Here is a 12,022-nt window from a genome sequence, read left to right as displayed (position 1 = left end):
TACAAAACATGCATTAACCATTCAGCCCTATATACATTTCAGCCAAGCTCTACAAGCTGCGTCCATTTGAAAATAGCAGATCTACAAGGTCACAATGCGTCGCGATCTGCTATTTTCAAATGATTTTTATACATTTGAAAACTTGTGAAATGGGACATTCTGCATAATGAGTACTTTCTACTTTTGGTACTTTAAGTAAATTCTGATACCAATACTTTTGCACTTTTACTCAAGTAATTTTTAAATTCCAGACTAGTAATTAATTCCGAAAGTACTTTTTCCACCACTGGTCCTGGTATAGATTTGCACTTTACTGACTGATCAGTGTCGATCACCTCTTTCCTGGTTGTTAGGATTGTTATCTCAGCCTCTTGATTTGATTGAGGGTTGTAAGTTTGTTGTCGCGACGGATGACTTCATACTTGATGTTGCTTCTCAGAATCAAAAGGGCTTGGATTTAATAGTTTTAATAACTATTACAGTTAAGTGTATTCCCCCCAAAAAAATCCACCTCTCAACAGAGCAAAACACACTAAATCCACACACAGCACCTTGCCTTTACTTTTAACACATTGGGTGCCAGAGGTTTATTAAAATATTATACTTTGAGTGCCAGGACTTTTTAAACATTTTGAACCTTTTTCAAGTAGTCACAAAAAAATTTCAGTGATCACCGTCCTCACGGTGATCCCCTCATTACACACATACAGGTCTCGTACAATCGGGGGGAAAAAATTTAAAACATTCGGAAATCCATTCCATAGTTGCAGCCAGTTCCAAAAAGTTAAATTAACATTGTAAAAAAAAAAAGTGCACAGGAGCCGAGATACAGGTTTTTGAAGTCATAAGTTAACCAGGAGGTGGATTGGAGTCTAAATCTTGTAGGAGTGATATTTCCTGTTGCTGTGAAGGAAAAAAAAAAAAAATATAAAAAAAAAAAAAAAGTAATTTTTTTTTTTTTTTTTTTTTAAACCGTATATATACGGTTTTGGCACTCAACGTTAGTATGCGCAAAACCGTATATATACGGTTTTGGCACCCAATGTGTTAAGCACAGATTTCCTCGGTGAGGGAAAACGATCGATAGGCATTCAGTCACAGCCCTGGAGAAAAGTGAAAATCAACAAATATTGAATCATTTATGGGCAGACTCTGTGAAGGGAGCATGTTGTTTGAAGAACAGCGGAGTTGACTGTTTCTGAACTGAGTTTGCTATTACTCCCCAAGTTATTTTCGTTTTATTTTTATTTATTCCTCCCCTCGTGAAAGGCAAGTGTGAAGTCCTTGATCTCCTTGGCACTTCTCCCCTAATGAGACTGTTGAACTTTGAGGCAGTGCAGGTGAAGACACACAAGATAGAAGACTGTCTAGTGCAGGGGTCTGCAAGGTTTTTCAGGCCAAAGACCCCTCAGCTGAGAGAGAGAGATGAAGCAGGGACCCCCACCCACTACATATTGTATAAAATTGTGTTGCAGATTCAACTTTGTCATAGATTTCATAGATGGCTTCATAGACTTGTTTGACAGCACTGTCGTCAGTGTTGGATTTATGTTGATGTGTATTTTTAGACATTTAACCACTTAAACCATCGATACTTAGAAAACTTTACCTTTCACTCTGTACTTTGTCTGCTTTTCCCCCCCCCCCTCTACACCAAACCTCTTAGCCGAAAATAGCTGCTCTACAAGCTCACAACGCCAGGCAGATGGCTGCTTGTAGATCTGCTATTTTTGGCTGAAGTTCTCCTCAGAATAGGGATGCTCGCGTTAAACTTTGTCCTATCACACAAAGATTTGGCGGCCCCCCCTGTAGTAACTCCTAAGGACCCCCTAGGGATCCCGGACCCCTGGTCTAGCTAGCGGGATGACGGGGTTATACATGTGCTTCCTTAAACCACTCCTGCACTGCATGTGAATTCCTGAGTGTTTAATGACGGCATACTGTACTTCCTGAGTGTTGATAGTAACACTGTCTCCTCTATTGAGTGTACAGTGGAAAGAAAGTACTGTAGTCACCTCATTGCACTTAATGTAGTCACCTCATTGCACTTAATGTCTGATTTTTATTTGGTTGCGTATCGTGACGCACACAACCTGAAAGCTCACAATGCATCGCGTTGTCGCCTTAAAGATCTGCTATTTTTGATGCATGACATCGGTGCGCACCTAAGTATAAACCAGGTCTTAGTTGATATAAACAGTTGCCTCTGGCCAAGGCTTCAGGTGATTGCTTTTGGGAAGCGTCTGTTTCACATCATGTTTGTCTTGTCTTTAGGTCAAATCATTTGTTACATTGTTGACAATTCTATTTTGAGTCTTGCGCTACATTTACCGACTAAAGAACAGCTTTCATTTGATTCTTTCTCTGTCTCGACTCTTGAGGTGAATCCTTGTTGGACTAAACGTGCAATAAAAACAAACAGCGTGGGCCATTTTGTTGTACGTGGGTAGTAGTGAAGACGTTTCCCATCTGCCTGGAATCTCTCAACGTTATTTGGAAACATCCCCCGGCTGCTTAAAGCTACCGCGTTACATAATGATGAGAGAGGCACTCCGCAACCTCCTGTCCTCCATTATATTTCAAATAAAGACCATATGCCTCCGGATCGTAAATCAGGAGCTTCTCGCTCCGTCTCGTCCTGTCTCTGTCTCTGTCTCTGTCTCACGGCGATCCGATGTAGAACAGCTGTATGGGCCGTCCGCCGCGGCGTCGTTTTCGATTCCCAGGACTCTCTCTCTCTCTGGCTGCATCCAGCTCTGCTGTTTACATCAAGCTCAGCAAATCCCAGCTTCCTTTGGCACAAACCAAACCAGTGCCTCAGGACGGCTGAACTCCCCGCCCCCGGCGGACCTAATTGTTTTTTTTTTGTTGTTTGTTGTTGTTTTTTCTCTCCCTAGGCAGCTGCTCGGAACCAAACCAAAAAGTCCAGGGTGACTGACACCGTGCTCAGCCACTTCACCAGCCTACTGCTTTGTCAACGTTTTTTAGTTTTGAACTTGAGCCATGCCCCCTCATTCTAAAGCTCTTTTTTTTTTAACCCATTATAGCCGATTCTACAAAATGTCTTCTAAATCCCAACAGTTTTCTGAAAAACATACGTTTCTATATCAGTGGTGCCCAAAACTATATGAATTTGGCCGCGGACCCCCATCTCAAAATATTGCGTTCCAGGGACCCCCAGAAGATTTTTCAAAAATAGCAGATCTACAAGCTCGTAGCGCACTACGAGCTTGTATATCTGCTATTTTTGAATAGCCAAAGTGTAAAATAATGCTTTTTTAGCTCAAATAAAAAAGTGACAGGTCTTAATGGGTTAATGTCCGACCTTGGATAATGTTATCCAAAGTTAGATTTCTGCCTTTTTTTTGGGCCTAAAATTCACCTTTTTTTGGGTGTTTGGCTGTCAGGCTGAGGCTATCAGACCAGAAACACTCAAACCAACTACCGGTAGCTAAATATTAGACCAGCAATATTCAAACCAACAAACTAGACCAGCAATTAAAAACTCAACCCACGGGCACAACACCAGAGAGAGAGCTCCACTGATCTCATTCCCCCCAGATTCGGCACAAACGTGGGGATGAATTAATTAACTGTGGAATGCCCTACCACCTGCCATCAAAAAGTACGACTCAAACCCTCCTTGAAAAAACGCCATAATAGAGCACCTGCAATTTGCAACTGGACCGAGACAAGTCTTCTATTTTGCCAAAAGAAACAGTTTTTCTGTAAATATACTTGTGCTGCTCCTAGTATTGATGATCTCTTGTCTAGCATTGTAAGTCTTTATACTGTGTGCTGTATGTCTTGATAAATTGAATACATAGGACCACAATGGAAACAAGCCCTCAGGGGCTAATAATTAGCATTATCGTATAACTGTACCATTTTTAAATGGACTGCATTTTTACAGCGCTTTTCTCCAAAGCGCTTTACAATGCATTTCACGTTCACCCATTCACACACACATTCACACTCACATTCACACACCGATGGTGGAGGAAACCATGCAAGGCACCAACCTGCTCATCGGGAGCAGTTAGGGGTTCAGTGTCTTGCTCAAGGACACTTTGACACGTAGCCAGGAGGAAGCCGGGGATCGAACCTGGAACTGTCGGACTTCCAAGACTGTGCTTTTTGCAAACTGTTAATAAAGTATTAAATCAAGCAAAACCATCAAACCAGGAGTTTAAACAGTTATGCTGCGTTCACACTGGCACATACAAAAGATGCAAAGCTACACGGCATATTTGTGTCTTTGTAGCTGAAGTTGAAACCAGCTCAACTTTTTTGTAGCCGCTACAAACGTGGGATGTAACTTTGTATCTTCATGTCGCTGGCATCGCATTGAAAGGAGATGTAACTTTGTATCTTCATGTCGCTGGCATCGCATTGAAAGCAAAGGGTAGCCTGTATCTTTGTAGCTGCTAGTGTGAACGCAGCATTAACCCATTAAGGCCTGAGGCTGATTCTACAAAATGTCTTCTAAATCCTAACAGTTTTCTGAAGAAAAAAAACGTATGTTTCTATGTGAGTGGTTCTCAAACATTTTCATGTCAAGGACCCCCAAAATGATATTGTTCCAGGGACCCCCAGATGCAAAGATTTGAGTTATCGGTTTTTAAATGATATGTATTTGGCCACGGAGCCCCCCACCCCCCATCTCAAAATATGTTGTTCCAGGGACCCCCAGAAGCAAATATTTGAGATGTTTGCTTTGAAAAAAATATATCCAAAGATTTGCACAAAATTTCACGACTTTAAAAAAAATAGCAGATCTACAAGCTCATAGCGCGGCACCGAGTGCCGCGCTATGAGCTTGTATATCTGCTATTTTTTAATAGCCGAAGAAATCTAAAATGACAGATGCATTCACGGATTGAATGCATTAAACGTACAAGTTTGTTAGGGAATGCAGGGGGGGGGGGCTTTGGTCTTTGCTTACATCCTTGGTGTCTCTCCCACCCCATGGATACATACACTACAGCCCCCGTTTAAGTGAGATGACTTTTAAGTCATGAGCCACCGTCCTTTTTACGCCCGCACACCGACTGATTCCCCTTGATATACGTCTTTGTCTGGTGAGATATGTAGGCCAGTGACTCATACTGAACGCGCGTTTGATGCACATAATGTTGCTGCCATGTAATTGAATTGTCTAACTTGGAGAATAAAAACCCGCCAGATGGAATGAGCTGCCTTTTCTGAAGCACTCTCATACACTACTCTTCTCCGGGTTACAACACATTCATGGCAATTGCCAGTAAATCCTTGAAAAATAAATGGAAAAGGCTTTTGTGGTTGTAGTCTAGCTGTTAAAATCAGAAAAAGTGGGGAGAGGATAATTGGGCATCATTCTTTTGTAAGTGAAATGGATGGGAACAGTGTATATGGCAATGGATGACACTGAAATGGAGCTACTGGAAGAAAGAAACTAAAAAACCTGTCCCTACTATTCAGGACTTTAGAAGTTGTTGGAAAAGTGCTTGAATTTGATGCTGTAAAACCTGCGTGATCCTAGTATTAGGTACAGTATGTTTGCATCTGGTTTGTGGCGTGCATCAGTTTTCCCCCAAACAATGGGTGGGGACCCAATTATTTTTATGGGTCACAAGTAAACGTTCCATTTTTTTTTACGTTTAGTACGTTAGTTATATTTAATTATTTTAATAGATAAAAATAAATAAAGAAATGACTTTATTTCGTAAAAAGAATTAAGAATAAAAAACACTAAATAATAATAATTAAAAACAAGAAACGTTTACGAAATAGTGAAAATTAGCAGATCTACGTAAATGTAAATGGTTTAACACAATGACGCATCTGTGTAATTTTTTGATTTCTTTAGGCTATACAAAAATAGCACGAGTGCCGCGCTACGAGCTTGTAGATCTGCTATTTTTGTAAAACCGTGAAAATTTGTGCAAATCTTTGAATATATATATTTTTTTTAAGGCGTTAGGATTTAGAAAACATTTTTTTAATCGGCCTCAGGTCTTAATAATGTATTTTTGTTAAGTTTCGGTCCTGGGGCGGAGAGAAATTGAGGACTGCCCCCGGGTGTCATGCATCACTTTGGAGCAGTGTAGATCTCACCAAAACGATTCCACCGGTCTCTCTCTCTCTCTGTATTCCTGGCGCTTCCAATGGTGTGTCTCTCCATGTCTGGTTTGGACATCATGTTTTATTTGTGCTCAGTGGGCTCTGTGCTCCACACATACTCCCTGTCCTTTGGTCCTGTGTGTGTGTGTGTGTGTGTGTGTGTGTGTGCTGGTTTTATTTGATGCCTGACTCTGAGACTATAGCAGACATGATGCTGCTGTTGGCAGCTCTGTGGGAAAACTGCTGCGTGTTCTGTCTGTGTGGGTGTTTTAGGGGATAGCCATCTGAGATCCCAGCACACATAAGCACATGGTCACACACACACACACACACTCTGTCTAGCGCTGGGCGATACGGACAAATTCAACTATCACAATATTTTAAACAAATAATCGATATCGTCTCTGTCGGGTGGAAAACCTCATCATGTCCTAAACGGTGACTTTTCAGGATAAAAAAAAACAAACAAAAACAAGATTTACAAGCTCAGTGCCAGGTTTTGAGCTTGTGGATCTGCTGCCTTTTGATACTTTTGAGTGACGCTGTAGTATGATCAAATAGGGTGTTAACCCTTTAAGAACAGGAGAAGCATCTGTGTCATGTTTTGATTTGACCTAAAAAGCGTTATTTTACACTTTGGCTATTCAAAAATAGCAGATATACAAGCTCAGTGCCGCGCTATGAGCTTGTATATCTGCTATTTTTGAAACATCTTGAAAATGTGTGCAAATCTTTGAAAATATATATTTTTAAAGCGAACATTTTTAACTCAAATCTTTGCTTCTGGGGCTCCCTGGAACAAACTATTTTGAGATGGGGGGTCGGCAGTCAAATACTTATAATTTTGACATGAAAAAGTTTGAGCACCACTGATATAGATACATACGTTTCAGAAAACTGTTGGGATTTAGAAGACATTTCTTAGAATCGGCTTCAGGTCTTAATTTACAAAAAAAAAGTGTGTTCTTGCCCGACAGCAACGATATATATTGCCCAGCCCGATCCCCGTCCATGCCTCGGACCCCCTCGTTTTCCTCTCGTCTCGTTCCAGATGGCCCTACATGGCCTGTTTGCTCTGTGATGATGACCTGAGAGATTGCTTAACACATGTACTGACGGCTCTCTCTCTCTCTGTCTCTGTGTGTTTTGTGCAGGAAGACGCCGCCCTTTAACGTAGGGGCCTGGACTGGACAAGACCCCAGTGTGGCCCAGACAGAGAGACGGACAGAGAATCGTAAGTAAAAAAGGCATCCCTTAAAGAGGTGGTGCCACTGCCATGGTTTTGCACTTTTTCTGTTTTTTATGTGTCTATGAGGTTGATGGAACTTCATTAAGCCCCCTGGTGGTGTTTTATGTCTTCTCTGACTATTTTGAGTTTCTACCTGGAGGCTGAAACCTTGATGGTCAAACGTGCCAATAGAGAAACAGCCATTTAATGACATAGTAAAAATATACCCTCCATTATCATAACACAACAGGTGTGGGCATGAGGAGGAGGAGGGACTAGGACAGGTGGGTGGTGCTAAGGTGGTGGAGGAGGTGCTAATAGTCCATGAGCCAGAGCCCCAAAATTGAGTAATGATTATCGAAAGAGTGGGCAAAACCAAACCTATATTAAATTGTTCATAGGGTCAATACGAGTAAATAAATATATGATAACCTCTCCACAGGAGTAGCTTTTTCATGGTTATCACACATTTTGTTATTTTCCCCATACGTACATGACAGGTGAAAAAATGACAACATTTAAAAAAGTTATCATAATGAAACTTCCTGAGTTGATTACTTACATGAAGACAATGATTTATCGTATTACAAGTTTTCTGAAATTGTATATTTAAATATGCAAATTAGGCATTAGGAAAATATGCCCACATTTGCATAACTTTCCAGAATCAACATTGGAATATTGGACAAAGCCAGAGTCAACATACTTATTTCATTTTGTTAAGATGTTGGAGTCAAAGGTTTTTAACGAGGGAATATTCAATATCTGGCTCAATTTTGGGGCTCTGGCTCATGGACTAAATGCCTAATTTGCATATTTAAATATACAATTTCAGAAAACTTGTAATACGATAAATCATTGTCTTCATGTAAGTAATCAACTCAGGAAGTTTCATTATGATAACTCTTTTTTAAATTTTGTCATTTTTTCACCTGTCATGTACGTATGGGGAAAATAACAAAATGTGTGATAACCATGAAAAAGCTACTCCTGTGGAGGGGTTATCATATATTTATTTACTCGTATTGACCCTATGAACAATTTAATATAGGTATGGTTTTGCCCACTCTTTCGATAATGAAATCTTGTCTGGCTCATGGACTATAAGGTGAGAACCAGGTATACTTAATGAACTGGAGGCGTGTCCGCATAAAAACATAATTTTAACACTTTCTGTACACTCTTTTGAAAAAAATCTTCCTCCTAGTATAACCATAATACCTGATGATTATGTTTTAGGGGGGGAAAAATCACTGAAAATCATTGGCACCCTGGGCTTATAAAAACGTGACGTCGGTGACGTCAATGGCACTGAATGAGTTAATTGGCTACATGCATAGCAGCCATATTGGAAAGAAATCAGGGCCACTTCCTCACTTCTCTACAGGTTTTTCTTACCAATGATGCTAATTAAAGGTAGGGTAAGTGATTTACTTTGGTTAAAATAAGTGTTAAATATCTCTATATTCTGATAGTACTCATTGCTATTAGAGTGTTTGTTCAGTAAAAGGAGTCTCCCATGTCTCTCCAGCTCTTTAACACATCGAGTGCCATAAACGGTCCGGACCGTTTTTGAGGATCCAAACGAGAAGTGCCGAAAACGGTCCGGACCGTTTTTGACCCAATTCTATTTTTATACGAGTGGCCCACGTGGGGCGCTAAAACGAAACTTTGACATCACCCAAGGAGTTTCTGAGAAGAAGAGGCTGGATGTGGCTCCATGTCAAAAATCCTTCCGGTCGGCGTTTTCAATGTTATCTCCTTGACTAAAAGCTTAATATCTCCATTTCTTTTTAACGTGGTGGAAACGAGCCGTTTTCGATCGGCGATCACGCTGCAATGGAGGGTCGCGTTGGAAATATTATTGTTCCAGGCGTTAGTCGGGACCCTCCGCCGTCTCGCACGCACGCTTTGTTTACATGCACTTCCGCGTCGGGGCTTCTACAGCACGAAACGTATAACGCAAGTGGATGGAAGAAATGCAGGCACTCAACGTATAATATTTTAATAAACCTCTGGCACCCAATGTGTTAATAAACAGAAAAATGCATTTTCAGAGCTCTCTCCTGATTGGCTTATATTCTGTTAACTAAAGAGCTGGAGAGACCCCCTGTGACCGAACAAACGCTCTGTAGCAATGATTACTATCAGAATATAGTACTTTAAACCTTTTTAGCAAAAAAAAAAAGAAAAACCCCAAAATATCACTTACCCTACCTTTTTTAGGTTGTGTTCCATTCAGGTCAAACAGAGTCAGGGTGCTGACATTGTGCTCACTGGAAACACTCTGCTACACCAGTGGGTCTCAAAGTGTGGTCCAGGGACCCTCATCCTTGAGGGTGTTCCAAATGGCCACTTAACGGGTGTGTAACTCTGAGAGTGTACAAATGGAACCAAATGGACCCGTAAGGGTCCATTTGGTTCCATTTGCACACTCTCAGAGTTATGGGAGTCGTTGAAATAAAAAAGATTTAAGAACCACTGTGCTACACAAAATGGAACAGAGCCTTCATTAGAATCATTGGTAACACCTGTGAAGGAAGTAAGGAAAGGGGCTCGATTTCTTTCCATTATGGCTGCGGTGCATGCATAGTGGGTCATATAGTGGATATGGAGCATTGGACTCCTTTGAGGTCCAATTAAGCGTGTAGGGCATTAGTGTGTGGCTGTGCATCTCATTATAAAGTGTGTAACTCTTGTGTGTACATAGTAGTAGCAGCTTGTATGCAGTGTGCGTACCTGGCCTGCTCCATATCTTAACACTGAAAGTGTTACTCTGTGGTTGTGTGTGGGTGGGAGAAAAGTGAAACGGGTATGATTGTTTGCGGTTGACTAAAGGGAAGCGTCTTATTGGCCCACCATAGCTTCACTCTCTCCCGGGGTGTTAACTGTGTTGTGTGGATCCTTTGTTTGCAATGAGGGAGCCAACTGTTTCTGGGTGGCAGACAGCTATCAGACCAGACACATATTTAATAGGACCCGGTCGATATTTGACTTCTTTTTTGGGGGGGGGAAATCGCCATCGACATCGAACTCCAAAATCTGGCGTCGGGTTGGACTCTACTGTATTGTAGTAGTTCTGAGGATGGGCGTTCTATGCCAACTATTTCACCCCTTGTTAAGCTTAGGGGTTTTTTTTGCAGCAAGAAAAACTGCTGACAAACCCTACGCTTAGTCGCCTACTGTTTTTGAATCCCGTCACCTCACCAATGTGAAGGACCACCTAATCCAAAGAAAGACTTTGGATGGGTCCTGCAATGCATGTATAGTATGATTTAAGTATAATTTACTTAAAGGGATACTTCACTTTCAAATAAAATAAACATTAAAAAAAAATATTTAAAAAAAATGAAAGAAGTTATGGCAAAATAAAGGCCCCCTCACACATTAGTAGGACACTCTAATGCGTGAGGGGGCCTTTATTTTGCCATAACTTCTTTCATTTTTTTAATTTTTTTTTTTTAATGTTTATTTTATTTGAAAGTGAAGTATCCCTTTAACCCATTAAAACCGGCAAAGCGTCTGTCATTTTAGATTTTAGTGTTGGCTATTCAAAAATAGCAGATATACAAGCTCACAGGGCGTCACTTTGTGCCGCGATGCAAGCTTGTGCATCAACATTTTTGGAAAATCTTGAAAGTGTTGAATAATTTTTATTTCTTTTTTTTTACACAAATCTTCTCTTCTGGGGGTCTCCCTGGCACAAACAACTTTCAGATGGGGGTCCGCGGGCAAATATATAGCCTATCAATTTGGGGGTCCTTGGCACGAAAAAGTCTGAGAACCACCGACTTAGAAGGAAGGCATTTGTAGAATCTGCCTCAGGTCTTAATGGGTTAATAATATAATATATTATTAAGTAAATCATACTAGTACACTGCACATAACTCAGCCTTTGGGGAGGTTTTGCCTAATAAGGCCAGCCTGTTGGTGTTTGTGACTAACATCCTCATGGCCTTCCATATATCTTATTAATGCTGCTTGTGGGTGCATAGATGATATGGCCACGCCGAATTATCTTTTAATGCATAACGCCCATCTACAGGGTAGAGAGAGTGTAATTACACTTTCAGATGGCCCTCTCCTTCATCCTTTTTGGATACTGTTTTAACTGGGGCTGTCTGGTTGGGCCTGTCAAATAGTTTCTTCATAACATTTCGAGAGTAGCACAGTCAGTGTAGCAATGGCACCTAGACAGAAAACATGCACTTCCCCCTGGAGGATTCCAACAACTATGTTTCATGTCATAAAATATTTAATACCAGAGGAAGATGCTGTAAATCTCCTGGAAATGGTTTGCATGCATCTGAGCGGCACAGAGCCTAGTCTACTACACACAAAAAATGCTCCCAGACATCCACGATATGAGGGAGAGGAAAAAGCCAGTCCCAGCCAAAAAATAAAACGTCTGCTGGGACAAAAAAGACTCTGGCTTTGGCCGCGGGTCTAATCCATTTGGAGAAGCGTTTATTGTACCTGAGCCACCGTTTTGAGGAAGTCCAGGCTCCCGCCGTGTGTTTTGTCTGCTGCTGCGATGAAAGAGAGGAGGATGTTCCAGAGAGAGCAGAAGAGGGAGCGAGAAAAGACGTGGGCCTTTTTTTAAAAAACAGGATGTGTCGCCAAAATCCCACCTTCTGTCTCAAGCTGGCAGCATCTCAATCACGCCTGGTTTATACTTAGCTGTGCGCCGCC

The 12,022-nt window shown here is 41.2% G+C and overlaps 1 protein-coding gene across 3 annotated transcripts in view; it reads left to right on the top strand.

The window, feature by feature from the left end:
* fbxw7 (F-box and WD repeat domain containing 7) overlaps nucleotides 1–12,022 on the top strand; it is a 269,250-nt gene that overhangs the window by 40,819 nt on the left and 216,409 nt on the right. For 2 of the 3 annotated variants that reach the window (XM_080415339.1, XM_080415337.1), the window contains exon 1: nucleotides 7,248–7,336. The gene's annotated coding sequence lies outside the window, so the exon portion shown is untranslated. Of the gene's footprint in view, nucleotides 1–7,247; nucleotides 7,337–12,022 lie in introns of those variants that run through there. The other variant, XM_080415338.1, reaches the window with a different exon arrangement.

The sequence above is a fragment of the Gymnoscopelus braueri genome (genome assembly GCF_963280865.1).
Source record: "Gymnoscopelus braueri genome assembly, chromosome: 2".
Lineage (NCBI taxonomy): Eukaryota > Metazoa > Chordata > Actinopteri > Myctophiformes > Myctophidae > Gymnoscopelus > Gymnoscopelus braueri.
Note: the sequence above shows the minus strand (reverse complement) of the source record. Positions and strands in the feature narration are given on the sequence as shown.